The 21,621-nt window shown below is 42.3% G+C and overlaps 1 protein-coding gene across 8 annotated transcripts in view; it reads right to left on the minus strand.

Moving 5' to 3' along the window:
• The window catches only part of PLAGL1 (PLAG1 like zinc finger 1), a 69,450-nt gene that overhangs the window by 37,593 nt on the left and 10,236 nt on the right, over positions 1–21,621 (minus strand). For 2 of the 8 annotated variants that reach the window (XM_087817672.1, XM_087817669.1), the window contains exon 1: positions 3,942–4,267. The exons of 1 other annotated variant lie outside the window; for it this stretch is intronic. The gene's annotated coding sequence lies outside the window, so the exon portion shown is untranslated. Of the gene's footprint in view, positions 1–3,673; positions 3,780–3,941; positions 4,273–21,621 lie in introns of those variants that run through there. 5 more of the 8 variants (XM_087817670.1, XM_087817668.1, XM_087817671.1 and 2 more) reach the window with 5 other exon arrangements.

Below are 21,621 nucleotides of genomic sequence, written 5' to 3' on the forward strand. Positions count from 1 at the left end.
ATGGGATTAAAACTCTGATGACAATAATATGTGAGCCAGGAAATTAACTGGAGTCAAAGCAAACTAGGTTTCTTGAGTTATCTGGAAGAAGAATAGAATTAAACTTTAGAGTATGTTAAGTTTATTCATTAAAATTTTAAAGAAAACTAAAAGAAAGAAATCAAACATATAATTTTCATATTAGCTGAGAGGAAGGAAAATGGAATAATAAAAAATCCAAAAGGTGGCAAAGAAAGGAAAAACACACACACAAAGAAGGCAGGATAAAAACAACCATAAGATAGAATGCTAACTTTAATTCTAAATATATCAATAATTAGATTAAACTTAACTCGACTGAGAGCTCCAGTTAAAGCACAAAGATTGTCAGTGTGGATTAGAAAAACAATCAGGTTTTACCTATTTGAAAGAGACAGTCTAAGCTAATGCTAACTAAGAAAAAGGGTGTGACTACACTATTATAAAACAAAACAGATTTGAGGTAAAAGGCATTTGGGAGAGGCGGCTATAGAATGACAAAAGCTCCAATTCACAGAGAATATACAGCAATTCCAAACTTGCATATATTTTCAACTTTTACAAAGCAAAGGTGAGAGAATTACAAGAAGAAATTGAGAAAATATTTTATTGTGGTTTTTTATTACACCCATCTCAGTAATTGATAGATCAAACAAAGCAAAATACTAGTAAGGTTAAAAAGATTTGAGAGCCACAATTCTTATGCTTGATCTAAGACATATATGTGTATATACGGATATGTGTATATATACATGTATATATGTGTGTGTATGTGTGTGTGTGTATACACATACCTATCTCGCCCCAAAAGTCTGTGAATACATATTCTTCTAAATTATTCAAGGAGCAATTGAAAAAGTCACCATGAGGCCATAAAGCTATTCTCAAATTTCAAAGAATCGGTAGCATAGAGCCCTCATCTGCTGACTACAATGCAAAGTTAGAAACCAGTAACAAAAGAAGAACTCATAAAAACTTCCATGTTTGGAACTAAAAAATATTTCTAAAAAATCTCATAAAAAAAGAAAAAATATAATGAAAAAAGTTTTAATTCCTAGAACTGAAAAATATACTAAATATAAAGCAATAGTAAAAAAAAAAAAAATCTGTAGAATTAGCAGAGACAAATCAATGACCAGTGTAAAGAGCCGAGAAACGAGCCCAAGCATATGTGTGAATATGTTTATGACGGAGGTGGCACTGCAGACCACTGGTCCCAGGACTGCTCCACACCGGAAAAAGAAAACAGATTAATCTTAATCACACAACATAAATAAAAACTATACATTGACATAAACATATATGCATATATGTGTCAGAAAAATTAAAGATCTAAATATGTAAAAGCTAGAAACTTGAAAATTTTTTAGGAAAAAATTTCAAAATATATTACCTTAATAGTAGAGAATATCTTAAGACACAAAAGCACAAAGGAAAGATTGTCTTTAGTTTATATAACCAACAAAGGGTTTGTATCTTGAACAATGTGTTCCAATACAAATTTCTGCAATGACGGAAATGTTCTGTTAAACAATATAGTATAGTATAAAATATCATAAAATATAATAGCCACTAGTCACACTTGGCTACTGAGCACTTAAAATGTGGCTTAGAGTGACTGAGGAACTGAAATTTTTGAAGTGTGACAGCAAGTTAGCATTTTAAAATCCCTGATGAAAGTCTGTTGTTTTTACATGTTTTTCAGTATATAATTTTTTATAAAATGATTTTATTTTAGTTTAAATTACCATATAAAATAGAATTTCCGTTTTGTAAGATACACAAAAATCGCATTTTAGAAAAAACACATCAAAATGTTCATATCATCTGTGAGTGCTTTTCATTTTATTCTAAATATTTTAAAATATGTTATTTAGGACATAAAAACACTAAAAAATTTAATGAACCTGATATATATGAAATAAAATATTACTGATATTAAATTCCCTAGATACCTCTCCCTAATCATGACTTTTTTTTTTCTTTAAGAGCAGCTGGAAAATATGAATAATAGACTAGAACCCTGGCTTCAGGTTTCTTCATTTTGAGATGCCCATATTTTAATGTATTTGGGAGGAAACTTAATATACAGACATATGTATCATTTAACAAAGAGTTATAAAGCAAAAACACCCATGTAACCATTGCCCAGGTCAGGGGATAGAACATTTCCAGCACCCCAAAGCACCCCAAAGCGTTCAGTGTGTCCCCTCCCATTCGCAGCCCCCTTCACTCCCCCGGGAGATGACTGCTAACTCGGCTTTCATGGTCTTCGTTTCCTTACTACCTTTAATGCCGATGCATGCATCCTGACAACGGCTTTATGTCACCAGGCTCTGGATTTCACATAGATGATGTCATACCGTATTCTTCTGCAACTAGTTTTTGCTTTTTTTTGTTTTGGTTTTTGGCTCAACATTGAGACTCATCTGTGTTAAAACGCAAAACTACTTCACTCCCCACTGTCCTGGGTGGGTTTCACTTTAGGACTGGAGGACAGTGTCCCTTTCGCCTGTCAGATGGGGGGCGGTTGCTTCCAGCTGGGGGGGTTATTCCTAAGGACACTGCAGCCCACCTTCCTGCACAGGTCTGCGGGTGCCTGTGTGTGAAAACTCATCTAGGGCAGTGGCTTTCCAACTTTTTTGACCATGACTCATACTAAGGAATGACGTTTTACACCGTGACACAGATCTGTGTGTGTATAAAACTGAGAGGGGGGGGAAAAAAAGTTTGATGAAGTAAATGCCCTGTGCCCCCGATCCGCGGTCCGATGTTTTTCTGCGCTCTGTCCATTCTTGTACAAATCCTGATCCTGACCCACGTCGCGGTCCCGCAGCCCACTACCATGGGCTCCAGGCGCTGGGAAGCATCGCTCCCGAGGAGCAGTACCTGGGAGGGGCGCCAGGCCGCCAGCGGGGCCACCGGACGTCCTCAGCTCGTCCAGACCCCTAACTTCTAAACGGATATTCTCACCTAGTTTTACCACTCTTCAATTCTGCAGCTAAAGCCGGGAAGCCTAAGGCGGTTTTATCGCTTCCTTGGGTCATTAAACAGTATTAATCACTTACCATGTGCAGAGGATCCACAGGGCTGGGAGCGAGAGATTGATGGGTTAATGGGGGGGGGGGGGGGGCTTGGGGACCCGGACCTCAGCGAGGCCCCAGAAAGCTCACAGGAGGGGCCTCAGATCTGCCTGGAGAGGGAGGGGTTAGGGAAGGGTTCCTGGAAGAAGGAGGACCTAAGCTGAGTGTTTCTATTTTTAATTTTTATTGGTTTCCTAAAACATAAAAGTAACACATTTGTTAGGAGGGGCGGGGGGGGGGAAGAGTCAAAATTACAGGAGAATATTTATTAAGAAGGAAGGATCTCCACCAGCGTCCCTCAAGTCTGATGCTGAGGCTACATAACCAAAGTTGCATTATCAGGGATCCCGATCTAGGAAAACTCTAGGAGCCCACATTTTACAATAGTTTTACAAGTCAGTCGGAGCGGGTCCAAAAGAGCGAAGCATAAAGAGAATCACATTTTCCACGGCGCATTTACAAACGTGCAAACACTTCGTGCTCAGTTACGTTATTACTTTTAACAGACTTTGGGGGGGGGGGGAGGGATGGCGAGCCTCGAGTGCCAGGTTTCAAGAATCGAGTCTACTTACTGCATGTCCAACAAACGCGAACGCTGCAGAGTGGCACTCGGCTCGCTCGGGCAAGTCGGCGGCGCCTGGTGACAATCTGTCGGAGTTTCACACTTGGTCGCAAGGAGCCCGAGCCGTCACGTACGCGGCGCGCGGCACCGACACCGACACACCCTCCCGGCGCGGCACCGAGCCCGCTGCGCGGCAATGCCGCCGCCCGCCGCCCGCCGCCCCTGGCCCCGGGGGCCCCACGGCCACGGAGCCCGGCCACGGGCCCCCGACCACGTACCCTGCGGGGTGGAGAGCCCTGGAACTCAGGCGAGGCAGCCCGGGCGCGCCGCCTCCGCGGCCATGACGGCGACCAGGGGAAGCGCCCGCGCCAAGGCCCGCGGGGTGTCCGCTGCGCGGGGTGGAGAGCCGCCCCGTCCGTGCGTCCAGCCGTCCGCCCGGAGAGTGAGGCCAGAATCCGCCCCGGCCCCGTATAAATCAAGGCTCGGGGCGGTGCCGACGGGCTGAGTGACAAATGGCAGATGCCGTGGGATTTGCCGCCCTCGGCAGCGCGAGGAGGCCGCGCACGGGCGGGGCCCGGGAGCCGGAACGGCGCGTCCGCGAGGAGGGCGCTGGGGCCCCCCGGCGGGGGCGTCACGTGGCACCAGGAGGCCCCGCTGGGGAGCCGGGGGGTCGGCGGCCTGGGCGGAGGAAGCGGAGGGGCGCCCGGACGCCTGATCCCGATCGATCGAGTCATCCGAGCGGGCAAAGCCAAGGTCGCCCAGGTGCTGGGCTGGCGCAGGTGGCCCCGAGCGGCGTGCGGTGTCCGAGCCTGGGCGCTGCAGCCCGCGCCAGGATGTGCCGCCCGGAGCCAAACCCGGCGAGAGGAGCGCGGCCGGCGTTCGGGGCGCGCGGCCCGGGCCCAGCGGACTCGCGGCCGTGGGCGTGCAGATAATGGCAGCTTCGCTGGGACCGCTCGCTGCGCGCCCGGCGCTGTTCTGAGCGCGCCGCGGCCGACAGCCGTGCCCCTCGCGGCACCCCTCTGAGAAACACTGCTTTCCCGTCTGACTCCAGGCGCCGCGAAGGCACGGAGAGACCGGAGGGAAAGACTTTAATAGTTATGCTACCTTACTAGGTTATGCTTTAAGTAATTTCAAAGTTTTCCATGTTTCTGAATTTAAGAAAAAGAAAGTGAAGCAGATCTCCAGCGGCTGCTTTCTTCGTCACCGATATACATTCCTAAGAGCCCTATAAACTTTCAGTAAGAAGATGTAGAAAGATAAGGAATTCACTGCATATTTCAGAGCCTCTCAGCTTTGAACCAGGAGGCTAACAGCCCCCTCCGCTCCCAGCCGTGGACGCGGCAGCCCCCCGTTTCCCCTGCCTGTTACTTTGGGCTTCCCGGTACTTGCAACATTGACCAGGGCTCTGCCCCTGCCTCTCCCAGCCAGCCAGCCTCAATTCCATATTTAGATGAGTTCAAGGTTCATCACAAAGTATCCATTCCTAAAGTCTGTCTTTTTCCTTTATTTTTGGAGGGCTGCTCTCTTTTTCAAGCACTTTCCTTAAGGAGGGCTATAGAATAGGTTAACATTTCAGCTGCGTGTGTGTTTTTATCTCTATACCTAAATAAAAACGGAGCAGGGTAAATATTTTGGATTGACACCTGCCTTCAAAACATAACAAAACTGGAAGGCAACTGACTCACTGATTTTCGACACATTTCTGTGGCGAGATCGGATACGATGTGATCTTCCCTATGGAGCGATTTGGTTTTTCTGCTGGGATGCCTTGAATTCTTTACCACTAACGTACATTTTGTATCCGTACCTGGGCTATGGCTCAGCGTCAGCTACTCTGTATCAGCCCCCCCCCCCCCCCCCCAAGTATATAGCATCATCTTCCAACCTACGGGTTCCATTCTTCCCCCAGCGCCCTATTCACATCATATCTGAATGAGTTTGTCTTTCACTGGCTGGGTTTTCTACTTCAGAGTCACCATTTTTCCTTATACCTGGTCTTTTTCTTCAGCATCCATCTCCTTTCCGTATCCTGTTCATTGTTTTTTCCAAGGTTACTGGATTTTAAAGTCACATTGTTTAGAATCTCAATTTTCTTAGCTCTGCAATGTCCTTTTTCATCACACTTTCCTCTTATATTGTCGTTGCACTACTCTGAGGACCCCGCTCTATTTTCTCTTTTTCTGCAGAGTGAACCACATAGAAGGAACATACATTTCTGTTCCTCGGTTATGTTTCCTTCCACGCTTGGTTCTTCGTCTGTTTTCTGCATGGTATTTTCCTTGCTTTACACTCCCACCTCCCATGTGATAGGACCTTTGCACAACAGCAATCTTGCTTGTCGTGTATTGTACCTTTACTTGTATTTACAAGTTAAAATCAGACCTTGTATTTGAGCTAATATACTGCAAGTGAACTCCTGAGGCGTGTCTGTCTTCCCCGCCCTGAGCTTCAGTTTGGGGCTGAGTTGCTACTTTTTCTGTGACCTGAAGGTTTCAGGATGAGGGCACGCCTCTGAGCTTCAGCTCATTTGCACACGTCTGCACAGTGCCCTAGGAGGAGGCAAACTCTGCTGCTCCTGGCAAGATCCAGTGGTACGTAAAGGTTCCTTGGAGTTTCAGACCGACTTCTTTCCCAGCTGGAGGACATTTGTGAAAATTCTCAGGATTTGGTCTGTTCATCTTTTTCCTCAGTATGTCTTGCAGCAGAGATTGGGTATAATTGGGAGGTGGGGTGGAGGTTTGTAGGCACATCACCTATCAACAGAATCTATTTTTAAAATTGATTTGAGAGAAAGAGACAGAGATCTGTTGCTCCACTTATTTATACATTCACTGGTTAATACTTGTATGTGCCCTGACCAGGGATGGAACCCACAACCTTGCCGTACAGGGACGACTCTCTAACCAGCTGAGTTCCCGGGCCAGGGCCTCAACAGAATCTTCGGTATCTTTAGCGTCACTTCTCACATTTTACATTATAAGGTTGAACTTCTTTTTTCTTTTCTTCGAGTGGGTTAGGGGTTTATTTTTGATATTTTAGTGCTTCTTTACCCATAAGTTAGCCGATCAGACTGTCTATCACTCTGGTTGATAATGAATTATGTGAAAACCCTTCTTCGTCTTTAGGTTATTTCCACAAAGTTCTCCACAACCATGAATACACTGACTTGGTAACTGCGATGCGATGCTCTCCTTTTCCCTGAGCCTTCCCCCAGTAGCACATGCTTGGCGTCATGAGGTACCCCGCAAACGTTCTAGAACAGCAGTTGCAAACCCAAATCTCTCTGAGGTTTAAAGCAATGAGGAATGAAATTATGGTAAAGCGAAAAGAACATTGTTTGTGAAAGGAGCAGATGCTGTGCAGCTCGGGCCAACTGCTGCCATGTTGGAATTCAGGGCAGTGTTGCCAAATCTGTATAATTTTCCGGGAAGGCATGCTATCTAGTATTTCAATATAAAATTTCCTAATCCTGGAAACACTACAGAAGCCAAATGAAGTCTCTCTCAAGGCCAAACTGGGCCCAAGGGTGACCAGTGTGATACTCATGATAGAGAACCCCTCAGGATACGTTCCCTGATCGCTGTTTTTCTCTTGTATTTTGAGATACAGTTTTGTTCTGCAGACTTCTCGATGACTTCTTAAAATGACTTTAGCACATATAAAGCAAGAAGATTCATGCTGACATATTTACCATTTGATACGTGTCAGGAGCCGACACTTTCACGAACAGGTGTTACTAGGGGTAGTGGCCATGGGAGCGAGCTAAAAATTAATACCATGTGAGCACAGAGCCTATACAGATTATGACCACATTAACAAAATATGTGGAGAAAATATTTTTCAATTGATGCAGAAAAGGCATCTGAAAAGATCCAACACCCGTTCTTGGAAAAAATAAAAAACTAGGAAAAGTGAAACTTCCTCAACCTGATAATGGGCGTTTCTGTTTCCTATGGTTGCTACAATAAATTACCATAACCGTGTGGCTAACACAAGATAGCTCCTCTCTCACGATCCTGGAGGCCAGGCGCCCGAAAGCTCCACATTAGTGGGGCTTCACTCCCTCTAGTGGCTCTGTTGGAAAATCCTCCCTTCCTCTTCCAGCTTTTGGTGGCTGGGGGCATTCATTCTTTGGCTTCTTTGGCTTCCTTGGCTTCTGGCCACATCACTCCAAACTCTGCCTTCATTTTTAAGTCGCTTCCTCCTCTGTGTGTTTAACTTATAAGGACACTTGTCATTGGATTTAGGACACGCCTGAATAACTCGAGATGATCTCCCCATCTCAAGGTCCTTAACTTAAATGCGTCTGCGAAGACCCTTTATTCCAAATAAGATAACATTCACAGCTTTAGGGATTAGGACATGGACATGTATTTGGGTGGGCCATCCTTTAACCCTCTATACTGGAGAAAATCCCAGGCAGCTTTGTTGTGGAAATTGACAAGCGGATGCTAAATTTTATATAAAAATGAAAAGAACCTAGAAGAGCAACAATGAAAAAGAGAAACTACGTTGGAAGACTTACGTTACCTGATTATAAGGCCTACTATAAAGCTACCATAATCAAGTCACGATGGTACTGGCATAAGGATAAATGGAACGATATAGTGAGTTCAGAAACAGACCCACATATATGATCTACTGATTTTGGACAAAGGTACAATGTAATTCCATTGGAAAAAGATAAATGGTGGGGGAGCTGGTTATCTAGAAGGAGGAAAAAAATAAATTTGTACTCCACATTACAAAAGTTAAATCAAATTAGATCATAGACCTAAATAAAAATCAGGAACTATAAAACTTTTAGAACTGCCCTGTCCAATATGGTAGCCACTAGCCAGGCTATTGAGCACTTGAAATGTGTCTACTCCAAACTGCAACCTGCTCCAGTATAAACTATACTCCAGGTTTCAAAGACTTCAGTTAAAAAAGGAACGTAATAATTTTTATATTGATTGCATGTTGAAATGTTAATATTTGGGATATATTGATTTAAATAGAATATGTAATTTAATTTCAACTTTTTTTTTTACTTTTTAGTGTAGCTACTATAAAAAGTTACATATGTGGCTGACATAATATGGGGTGGGCAAAAGTAGGCTGACAGTTGTGAGTACACAAAACAGAGTTTATTCTTATATTAATTTATTATTCTACTATTTTCCATATGAACAACTATCAACCTACTTTTACACACCCCATATTTCTATTGGCACAGTTCTAAAAGAAAACCTAGGAATAGGCCAAGATTGCTTGGGTAGGACACAAAGAGCAATGACTATAAAAGAATAAGTTGGTGATTGGATTTTTACCAAAAACAAAATCTCCTGTCCTCCAAAAGAAACCATTAAGGAATTGAAAAGTCAAGCCACATATTGGGGGAAAAGTATTCATAATACATATATCTGACATAGGACTTGAATCAGAATATTTAGAGAACGCATAGCGCTCAATAACATGATAAATAACGCAATAAAAATGGACAAAGACAAACAACACTTCACCAAAGATGATATGAATGGCCAATAAGTAAATGAATTAATTATCCCAGCATCATTCCCCAATGCAAATTAAAATCACAATGAAGGATCACAATCCTTTCTTCCCTCCCTTCCCCCCCCTTCCCTCCCTCTCTTCCCTCCTTTCTTCTTCCTTTTTCTTGAAGGGTCTGAAAGCAAAGCACTACATACCCACTGGAATGGATAAAGTTTAAAAGAAGGGTAATGCCAAGTGTTGCCAGCTCTGTGGGAAGATTAGAACTCTCATACACTGTTGGTGGGACTATAAAATAGTACAGCCACTCTGAAAAACAGAGAGTTTCTTACAATGCGAAACATACGCTTACTCTATGACCCAGCAATCCCCCTAGGTACTGATCCGAAAGAAACAATAACATGCCTCTGCAAAGACTTCCACGCAAATATTCCTAATAGCCTCAAACTGGAAACAACTCAAATGTCAGTAATAAAATGAGCAAACTTTTGATTATCTCATAGATAAATCTAAAAACCATTATGCCGAGTAAAAGAAGCCATACATAAAAGAAAACATACTATATTTATTTTAGGGGGGAAAAGTCTACAGTGACAAAGGGCAGATCAGTGGTTCTCTGGAATGGATGGAGGGGGAGCATGAGGGAACTTTGTAAGGTAATGGAAATAGTCTATTTCCTGATCATCTAAATGATTGCACGGATTTTATTTATATTTGTCATACCTCAATGAATTATACACTTAAAATAAGTACATTTTGTTACATGTAAACAAAACCTCAATGAAGTTCATTAAAATGTTTCCATTTTTACTGGCATGGAAGGGGGGAGAAATAAATTATTTGAGATTTTTCATCTTTATCCACAGTTTGAATTAGAATTTACCTTCTGCTTTTTCATTGTTAACTTCCCCCCTTCCTTCTTCCCTCTCTCCCTCCCTCCCTCCCTCCCTTCCTTTCTTTTCTTCCTTCCTTTTTCTTGGAGGGTCTGAAAGCAAAGCACAGTCCCCTCCTCTTACCAGACAATCAATCCTCTGCTAACATGCCCACGCCTGGGCCTCCCACTGCCCCACGACCGCCTGCTTCTCCGAAGCCGCGCCCGACTCAGTTCCCCACTAAGCAGGGTTTTGACTCACTGTGAGCTTTTCCATTAGCATCTCTTGTACATTATCAAAGCCATTTTCACTGCGGACGGGTTAGGTGGCCGAGAGGGAACTCAAACCCAAGTCTTGCCTCTGGCTCCTAACCTGGTGTTTTTTCACAAGTTCACCGCCAGCCATGGGCAGCAATCACCTTACACAGTTTACATCCTGCTTAACAGATTTCAACCGTAACAACCTGAAAAAATCTTTTAGTGAATTCAACTCAACAAGTATCCCATAAGTGCCTAGGTTTAACTTTCTCTAACCAAAATATAAGTAACGCTTTAAAACATATATAAACATATATAGTTCTTTTGAGGCCAACCATGGCTTCTAGCCAGGCTGCTTCTTTCAGGACTTACACTGGCCTCCCTCAAGCTCCAGGTCCCTTTTCTTTTAGAGATTATAATTCTTGGCTCACAGGATTCTTCCCCTCTTCCCCACTCTTGTCACTATTTAAATGACTTCTCCATCCAGGTATCACTTCCCCAAAAAGGCCTCCCATGAGAACATTTTTTTTCCCCTAAAGAAAGACTGACTGATGTCCATTTTCTATCTTCAACTGACATTTGGGGAACGCGGTAAACTTACAAGGCGATGTTTGGTACATAGTTCCTCTGCCGACACTTTTTACATTATGTGGTAAAGTTTTCCTGTCACATGCATGTTGGAAAGCATATAAATAATATATGATCATATAATATATACATTCAAAACAATCATGTAGCTTGGCCATACACCAAGGGTCAAAGTGGTCTTGTGAGACAGAAAAGCCGTTTGTGGCTCCCAAAGAAGTTAGTGAGGATGGCCCATTGGCTTAAGCAGCTGTGTGCTTTCTGTTTTTTGTTTTGTTTTGAGTAAAATGTACTAAAGCAATTCAAATGATAAAGTGTGGATATGAATTTTAAATTTTTAAGTAGAAAAATTCAGTGTCTAGCTTGCAATGAAAATACCACATCAAATGTGGGGGAAGAACCCCCAAACTTTTTCCTTTTATAAATAAGCCATCTGAACCAGTCAGAAGTGATGTAAAATAGAATTAGTGTCATCCATGTTCATTCCTGTTTCATGTGGCATGAAAAAAAAAAACAAAAAGAAGCTGACAACGATTGACCAAAAGCTGGCCTTTGGAGCAAAGAAATAAAAGCAGTGTGCAGCCCGGCCAGTGTGGCTCAGGGGTTGAGCATCAACCTAGGATCCAGGAGATCACAGTTCAATTCCTGGTCAGGGCACATGCCCGGGTTGCGGGCTCGATCCCCAGTCAGAGGCATGTAGGAGGTGGCCGATCAATGATGACTCATCATTGATGTTGAGAGGCTCTCCCTCTCCCTTCCTCGCTCTGAAATCAATAAAGATATATATATATAAAAGCAGTGTGCAAATGCAAAATATTGATATTCTATTGGTCACTCTACTATAATTAAAATTTCATCATAAAAATCGACAGCACTAGGCTAGGAGATTCAAGAGAAAAGGAAGGTGGTAGGGTCTTTTCATAACTTGGGAGTACCAGCCACTCCTGTTAAAGCAAAGGGCTATGGCAGGCTGACTGCACCTATCCATGTCCTTTCCTTTCCGGGCCTCCACCAAAACAAGGACATCAGAGGAGAGATATGAGCACGCTTGAGAGAGTTCAGTGGGTTTTGAAAGACCAAAAGCAAATGCAGGAGTGCTAACTGACTTAAGAGTAGGGAAGAGCCCTCCTAGGAGCTAGACACTCAGCAGTACCAGAGGGCAAGGAGTCCACGTGCAGGGCTCTCAGTGCAAAGTGTCAGCGAGAGGCTTTATTTTGCATACAGACCAACGGGGTGACCAGGTCCCTTCTGGAACCCTAGGTAGTCAGGCAAGCACGCCTCCTCCACCCCAAGGGAAGCCAGAGAGTTAATATCTGGATAAACTGAACTGAGAGAGATACAGACTCATACCCATCGCTAAGAGGATTAGACAGGAGAATTCGTGAGCATCCAAAAACTGAACGAGGCCGACACATATATGGGCAACTAATTTCCCACAAAGCCCCAGCTCAGAAAACTCATAAGCAAAGAAGGGATACTTCAGAAAAGCTGCATATTGTAACCATCGTAATAATTGACACACGCAAGAACCACGGATGGATGCGAAAACCACTGGGTGAAAGTGAAAGAAAAGGGTATTTACATAATCTCCATTGTTTCTACACATCTATCTCCCCACAAATCACTTATTAATTAAAAAGGTGAAAACAGTAACTTTAAAGTGAAGAAACTAGCAGATAAGTCCCTCAACCAACTGACCAAAGTTAATATCACCAAGAATGGGACAAATCGACATGTGCCTCTTGATGTAATTCATCGATAAAGACACAACATTACGTATGAAGTGTTCCTGCTAAAAACACAGAGCTCAAGTTTTACAATGAGGAAGCAATGAGACAAACGAAAACTGATGAACATTCAAAAAGTTACTAGACTGTGTGCTTCAAAAACATTAGTGTTAGGGAAGACAAAGGCTGAAAAACTTCCAGATTCAGTAAGATTAAAAACACTGCACTGAATGCAATGCTTGACCCTAAGAGTGCTGGATTTTAAAAAAGTTATAAAGATATTGAGACCATTGAGGAAACCTGAATAGGCACTATACATTTAACAACAGTGCTGTGTTGATCTCAAATTTATTGCATATAATCACTGTACTGTGGTTATGTGGAAAAATATCACTGTTCCTGGGAGATAAAGGCTGGAGTATTTCAGATTAGACCATCAAAGTCGAACTTATTCTCAAGTGGCTCAACAACATAAATAAGGGTTATATGAAAGTGATAAAGCAAATGTGGAAAATATTAACAGTCAGTAAATCTACGCGAAGGGTGTAGGGGAGTTTACTCTTTCAACTTTTTATTTTGAAAAGCCTTAAAACCACAAGAAATTCATAAAGTAAACTCCAAATTGGATTCCACCATATGATTAGGACACTCCCATATTCAGGCTGTTAAAAACATCAAGCGAAAACGTGCATGAACACCAAACTATCCCTGATATTGCCTCGTCGGCTCGCACCCCATTTGCTGGGTAGCTTTTCTAAACCTTCATGCCTCTCCTCAAACTGTCGCAAACCCCTTCCCGTGTCCCTACTTCCTAGAGAGCTGAGAATATCAAGAATAAACTCCCGACGCCCTACCTGTGAGCTGGTCTTTCTCACCCATCCTGCCCCTCTTGCCCCAAAGCTAATTCCTCCAGGTGCCCTGTGAGTTCTCATGCCCTGCCAGCTCTTCAAAACACATGATCCATCAGCCCACACCCCTCTATCGCCTCAAACTCCCCTCCTGCACTCCCCACTGGCTCTTTCTCCTCTACAAACAAACATTACTAAAGTTTCTCCCAGCCTGAAAAAAACTGAAAGCCCAAACCTGAGCTCTCCTCCAGCTCCATTTTATAATTCTGCTTCCCCTCCAAGCTCCTTGAGGGTAACTTCCACCGGGGCTCCCGACATCTTCAGCATCATTCATGCCTAAGCCTGGGGCCCGGGTGTCGGCTCTCTGTCTCCCTCGCTGCTCCCCTGACTCGAGTCTGTAACTGGAAAGCCAATGGGCAGCTGATCATCCGGGATCTCTCTGCAGCATCTGGTGCTATTCCTCACTTTCCTGCGCAGAAGGACACCCCCCCCTTAGTGTCAATGGGACCCTGCTCTCCGGGCTTTTCTCTTACTACTCGACCATCCTTTCCAAGCCTCCTGGGTAGAGTAAGAGTCTCCACCAAGACTGTTTTGCCAGAGAGTTTCAACATTCTTTTTTACAGGCTATTGAAATGGCCTTGGCCCTCTGGCCTTCTCATTCAAAACATCTAAACCAGTGGTAGCAGCAGCAGCAAATATATGCCAGGCATGGCACTAGGCACCCTTTAAGTTTTGTTAGTTTCTTTGGCACAGCAATCCAAGTAGGTGCCACTATTATTATCTACGTGGGACACAGGAGGAAACAAAGTTTAGGGAGGTAAGGAACTTATCAACCATCTCTGTTAGTAAGTAATAAAGCGTGAAACTCTCTCCCTTTGATTCCAGAGACTGTGCCATGAAATTCCCACAAAATCATTACTCTAACATCAGCATAACGGCAGAACACAGAAGGAGAAAGTAAATGGGCACCAGGACATGATGACTGTGAGGCCTGCGTGACGCCGAAACTGGAGCTGAAAACGGGCCTCACGTTCTGCATTCATTTAAGAACAACACAGGACGGGGTAAGAGCCTCTACAAGTCTATTTCGTTATGAAATCTTAGCGATGATTACTATTTTTGCGTTACTGTCCTAAGGTTTATTAATATCTTCTCTAAAATGGTTCCATCCTCAAGGCCCTAGACCCTCGCTCTTTGTGAATCTTTCTCACAGCTTCTAGTCGCTTTCCTGTTCTGCCATTCCAGGGACATTCTTGCAGATAAAAAAAACAAACACAAACAAGTTTTATAGAAAATGGGGTCTGCTTTTTAAGGATGTAGTAACTGCACAGAGGAAGGATGTCGAGAAACTCTAAACTGCCCAATTGTTTTCTCACCTGCCTATAAACGTAGAGTTTGTAACCCATGGGAAGCATGGAGGTCACTGCTGTGAGCTGCACCCCTGAGGCACGATCCAGTGGATTTTTGTCCTATTGTCATTTTAAAGTTACTGACAGATATATTGCACCCTGGCATGTCATCATAACGGTTGAGCTTTCAGGCAGTGGGGGTAATAAAATTCTACAAAGAAATTAAAGACTCTCGATGTCTGGATCATGCTGTTCTTTTCCTTTGTGAAAGCAATTAGGAAGGTAAGGGGATCTAACTGCATATTGGTAGCCTTCCAGGAGGGTTTCAAAAGGTCAGATGGTCACGGAATCATAGAACTGAAAATTGAAAGATACCTGCTCTCTGGAAGGTAACTTAATATTCGTCATTTTACAGACGAGGCCATCAAGAGCCAGAGAGGCTGACTAGTGAGAAATGGAAAGGGAGAGGAGAAGGTAGGGTGATCCAACTCTCCCATCTCAGTCAGATCTGGGGCTTGGAACCCGAGGTTTAGAATCACCCCCCAAAATTAAAAAACCCACATGCCCACCACAAGCCACAGACTGGGAGAAAATATTTGCAAATCACATATCTGATAAAGGACTTGTATTTTGATATACAAAGAGTACTTAAAACGAAACAACAAGAAAAAAAAAAACCCAATTAAAAAAATGGGGAAACGATCCAAACAGACCACTCATCAAAGGACATATACAGATGGCACAAAAGCATATGAAAAGATGTTCAGCATTATTTGTCACCAGGGAAATGTAGATGAAGACAATAGCACCATAAATTTATTGGAATGGCAAAAATCCAACATTCTGACAATACCAAATTCTGGCCAGGATGCAGAACAATAGTCCATCATTGCCAGGAATGCAAAATGCAGCAGCCGCTTTGAAATACAGTTGGGCAGTTTATTACAAAGCTTTTAAACACAGACATAGCATACCACCCAGCCATTTCCATCTTTGGTATTTACCCAACTGACTGGAAAACATATCTACACAGAAACCCCCACATAAATGTTTAGGACTGTCATGTTCCTAATCACCAAACTCTGCGAGCAACCAAGATAGCCTTCAGTAGATTAATGGATGAACAAGCGATGATACATCCATACTATGGAATATTGTTCAGCAATCAAAAGAAATGAATTACTAGTTCATGCAGCAACATGGAAGAGTCTTAAATGCATACTGCTAAGTAAAAGTGTACAGTTTCAAAAGACTACAAACTGTATGATTCCATTCACATAGCATTTTGGAAAAGGGAACACTGTAGAGATTTAAAAAAACAGATTAGCCCTGGCCAGCGTGGCTCAGTTGGTTGGGCAACATCCCATCTATCAAAAGGTTGTAAGTTTGACTCCCAGTTAGGGCAGGCTCAGGTTGCAGGCCTGATCCCTGGTAGGGGGTGTGCAGGAGGCAGCCGATCTATGTTTCTTTCTCATCGATGTTTCTATATCTCTCTCCCTTCCTCTCTCTCTAAAAATCAATTTAAAAATTCTTTAAAAAAAGTATACTTAAAAAAATGGATTAAACTCATCCGTTTTGGGAGAGAAGAACACTGAGTAGATGAAGCACAAGAGAATTTTTAGGACAGAGAAACTATTCTGTATTGTAATGTAATAGTGGATACATAACTATGCATTTGACAAAGCCCACAGAATTATACAGCATAAAAAGGAAATAATGTATGCAAACTTTAAAAAAAAAAAAAAATCTACCAGGAGATCATGTAATGCAGACCGTGACAAGAGAATCTAAATTTCATTAATGTATGGTATAATCTCAGTGAAGGGGGTGGGAGCAAAAGGGTGCTGACCTAAGTAACTTTGGAAATGACTGAAGAAAAAAGGAACTGTACGTAAGCACTGCACCCCAATTGGTAAAGTTGTTTCCATAGGGGTCCATTTAGTTAACAGCTATGAAACCACTGTCCATGATACTGGAAATGAAATCTTAGTAAAATCCATGGTAGGAGCCAGGTTTCTTTCACTTTGGGGGATGGAAGTTACTGACAAAAAAGAAGGAAAGGCTAGAATAAGACACGTATTACTGGGTTAGAGTCAAAGACATCATTATGAGCTCGTTTAGCTTTAAGAACAACGCAGATGGATAGAGAAATAGTTCTAGGTTTGTGTCATATGCAGGTTCACATTTCCCAGCTCTGTCTGTTGAGAAGAACCAGATGCGATGACACCCCATAGCAATGCGCACAGCCAGCCCTCTGATCTTTGTTTCTAATACCATTCTCCGATAAAAGGAATCAGCCCCCTGGGAGAAACTGCTAATTCCAGGGCTGGGGTGGAGAATACACACGATCAACCCAGAGCATCTCGTAATGCCAGGAAGGAGGGACGTGCTCAGAAACAAAACAGTAAGGGTGGCGTGTCCAAGGAACACAGGAGCTAGCCTGAAAGAGTTCCCAAAGACCAAGCCAAGGTATACAATAAATATCAGTATTTACATCAGCACGGACTTGTGTAAATGATTCAATAAATAAATAAAGACAAATCCAGTGCAGAAGAATTCCAAATAATCCGTGCCGATACTGTGCCCTGAGGAAGGTGAGCCAGAGCTAACTCCCCACCCTCCGGGCATGGCTGCACACGGTGACTTTCTTCCAAAGGGTACCGTGAGGAAGGGGTCACGTCACACTGGGGAAACCTGATGAACACAACCTCGCTCAGCCAGGTGATCGAGGTGAACATCAACAAGTGCTAAGTCATATTCATATCATGTACCCTTTTCCTTTACCTCTATGGTCTTCTGCCCCCAAATTCCAGTTAACCATGAGAAAAACATTAGAGAAACCCAAATTGAGGGTCTCTGCACAAAAAAACTAGCCGGCACTTTTGGAAACTGTCAAGGTGATCTCCAAAAGGAAGCTGTGAGATGCAGTCACCCCAACAAGGTCCCTACAGAGACTAAATGTAACGTGCTCTCCTGGATGGGATCCTGAACAGAAAAAAGACCATTAGGTGAAAATAATAAAATCTGAATAAAGTATGGAGTTTAGTTAATAATAGTAATATGTCAGGATTGGCTCATTAATTATGATAAAGACACAGTAGAAATGTAAGCTTGATAAAAGTGGGAGGAACTGGGTGCTGGGTATCTGGGAACTGTCTCCACTACCCTTGCAACTTTTTTGTAAATCTAAAATGGCTCTAAAATACAAAGTGTATTAAAAGAATAAAACCCAGTTGCCTGAGCTCCAGCTGAGGAGATTTGATTGTAAGCTCAGGAATGCTGCCATGAGTAGAAGCTAACAGGAATACTAAGTAGTGTCAACAAGTAAGGAACAAATCTACCTCTAAAGAATTTCTCCAATCTACTCAGCTCCTTAGCATACACCCAACTCAACCAGTCGTATATTTGATAAGCCCTTCCAGAAGGCCTACCATGTGCTGGGAACTCTACGAGCTACTGTCGATCACAACCTAAGCAACAGTTTTCCAGTTGGTCATGAACCATTGGTGGGTCATCAAATTGACCTAATGGGTCCTAACCAGCATTTTTCCCTACTGAAATGAAAAGATAAAAGAAAACATCTAAATGCAATTTACATAATAAGGTTTTGCTTTGGGAACTTATTTTGAGTATGTGTAGGCTCGTCTTGGATTATGACAGAAAATGAATTTCTTAACGTAAGTTAAAGTAAAAAAAACTTGAAAGTTACTGTATGAAGTTATGCTCCTTTTGTGGAAGAAAAGAGACAAGTAAATCTTGAAGAAAAGATTTTTTTTAACTATAGCGTAATGAAACTGTGTTCTGTGACTCATACAAAAAAAGGACAGCGCTAACCAGTTCACACAATCTTAGCCAAAGTAGCATCACTGCATATTTATAATTATTTATCATTCATTCCACCTGTTATTGACTAAAATGTGTTCCCTTCCAAACTCATATAGTGAAGCCTTAACTCCAAATGTGACTGTGTTTGCAAACAGGGCTTTTAGGGAGGTAATTAAGGCTAAATGTGGTCCTAAAGCTAGGTCCCTAATCTGACGGAATTGTTATCCTTATAGAAAGAGGAGGAGACCCTGGAGCTCTCTCTCCACACCCACAGAGACAAGGCCATGGGAGGGTACAGTGAGAATGCTGCCATTTACAAGCCAAGAAGAGAGGTCCGACCAAACACCAACCCTGACAGCTTGGACTATGAGAAAATAAATTTCTGTTTAAGCCACCCAGTCTATGGTATTTTGTTAGGGTAGCCCTACAAATACACCACTAACTTCCAAAAGGAGTTTAAGGCAGCTAACTGGCTGAGATAGTCATCTAGGCTATGAAATTTAGGGGCTTAACAGTCAATTGCTATACAAATTTTCTCTACCAATGGACTAAAAAATGTGATGGTATATTTTTATGGAAATCCAAACAACCATATTTCCAATAACTCAATTAGACCCAAGCTTCTGGTCAGCTTACTAAGCTTATTTAGCTGTTATTTTGAATTTGAATATACACACATTTCTCATCTCTAGATCACTTCCACAAGCACAGAGCAATGCTAAGATCAATTACCATTTAAGCCTTTGGAGGCCTGCAAAACATTATAACTATGGGCAAGAGGGTGGGAAATTTTCTATCTAAAGACTGAAAAAGTAACTTTTCAATTTAAGAGCTCCAGGTTGGACCAGTTCACCTTAGGCTTCCCAAATGCAAATTAAGCATAAGAATAAAACGGTCTGAGGCACAAAGTATTTTTTAAGAAGTGAAATCTGAGGATCCAGGCTAAAAAGTGATACTGTGAGCGAGAGCCTCCTTTTGGTTTCTTCCACGTTTTCCAGAAAAGAGGCAAGGGGGGAAGAGAAAACAGGGTACAAGAACAGGCATTTTATTGTTTGGAAGGAATAGGGGAGAAGCAGCGAGTGGGTGAGACAGACAGGAGGGTGCACAAACCACTCAAACGCGAGGGAATGAAAGGAGAACAGGCCACGTGGCCCCGCCAATGCCCGCTCCCACTGAGCTCCGGCATCAGCTGCTCACGCTGCAAAGAATCTAGAAAAGTCTCACACTCAGCTTGAGGTTGTGCAGCGGTTGGATTTCCACCAATATAACCTCTTGCTCCCACAGATGAAAGCTTCTGTGAGGGTTCCTCTTTGGAGACGCGGGTGGACAGTGAAAACAGTCCCTTTGCTGGGAAACTTGGCTGTGTTGGGGAAATCTGCACCATGTTTGCTCAATTTGCTGTCACATATCCACTCTAGCGGTCGCAGTGTCTCCGGTGTGGCTGATATGTGTACACGCTCACATAGGATGAGATCCGAAAGAAAGGATCTTGCTGCTGATCCCCAGTGGCCTCCTATCACTGTGATATGAGAACAAACAAATGTCTCCCAGCATTTCAAGGGAAGGAAACGTCAAGAACCGAAACTCCAAAGATGCAAACGGCTGTTCCTTTAAAGCCTCAGCACCTGGAGGAACTCAACCAGTGGTTCATACGGTCCTTTACCACGTTTAATTATTACAATTTTATGCCATAACCAAAGCAGAATTCCTTTGTGAAGTTAATTATTGAACTATATACAGTTACTGTATAAACCATTAACTTTTCAAGATCTTTACCTCTTTTGAATCCTCTATCTGAAATTAACTGTTATTCTTGTAACTGTTCCAAAATATATTAGTATAAACCACATCTTATCTTTTAAATTATATTTTTACTATGTCAGGTCTCTGTAGTCTCCTGACGCAAATGTTCTATCTCAATTGTGGTGACAGCTCTAAGGGCTAACACATTTGTCAAAACTCAAGCTGCACATTGAGATTGTTTGCATTTTACTGTTTGGAAATTATAACTCAACAGAGCCAATGAGCGGGGGGGGGGGGGGGGGGGGGGGGAGACTCTACCATATGTTATGAGGATATAGAGGGCAAAAAGAAAAGAAAAAAGAGGCTTAATTTAAAAAAAGAGAGCCAGGCCACTTTAGGAGGAAGACCTTAAAAGTGAGAAATAAAAATTCACAATTACGTGCTGATTTTAGGGTACCATTGTAATTTGAGCTGCACCTTCTCTACAGTGAAATACATAAAAGAGAACATTCCCTGAGATCCTAATATCCAACAACAGAAGGAAAAAAAGAAGAAAATCTGGATAAACTAGCTCTATTCTACACAAACAACAATCTGTTTTCTTTGCCCAGCTTCTGGGTTGCTGAGGGTGTGGAGAATGTCAAGTACTCAAAACAAGTGAATCCTACAAAGCACATAGTATATGATGCAACTGAAACTACAGACCATCCACGTTGTAAATTTTTCCTTGTTATAAAACGACATGCTTGTTTTTTTAGAAGTTTACAAAGAGCTGGAGGACATTTAAAATCACCATCAAAAAATAAAGAAAATAATAAAGAAAAGAAAATCATCACCTCACTATCCAATTATAATTATTAATATGTCTTGCGCTTTTTGCCTCTCCATTGTTTGTTATTGCAATGATCTGAAATAAATATGGTCTTGATTCCGGTCTCAGCCTGAACACAAACATTTTTCATGACATTCATTTGTAAACATATGAGGAACTTCCTGTACCTATTATCTATACAGGTTGCATGGAAATCCATGATGTAGTTATATCACAATTAAAGCAACCATTCAACAATTATTGAACTTCTATGTTGTCATCAATTTTTTTAACCTACAAAGAATGCAATAAGCACCTTTACATATAAAGCTTTCGACATATTTAAAATTATTTCCTGAGGTAAGGAAAGTATTCTTAAGTTTGACACAAACTTGAAGCACCATAAAAGAAAACAAACTTATCAATTCAACCATATAACAAAATCAAA

This window comes from Miniopterus natalensis, chromosome 5 (assembly GCF_054644295.1).
Source record: "Miniopterus natalensis isolate mMinNat1 chromosome 5, mMinNat1.hap1, whole genome shotgun sequence".
Classification (NCBI taxonomy): domain Eukaryota; kingdom Metazoa; phylum Chordata; class Mammalia; order Chiroptera; family Miniopteridae; genus Miniopterus; species Miniopterus natalensis.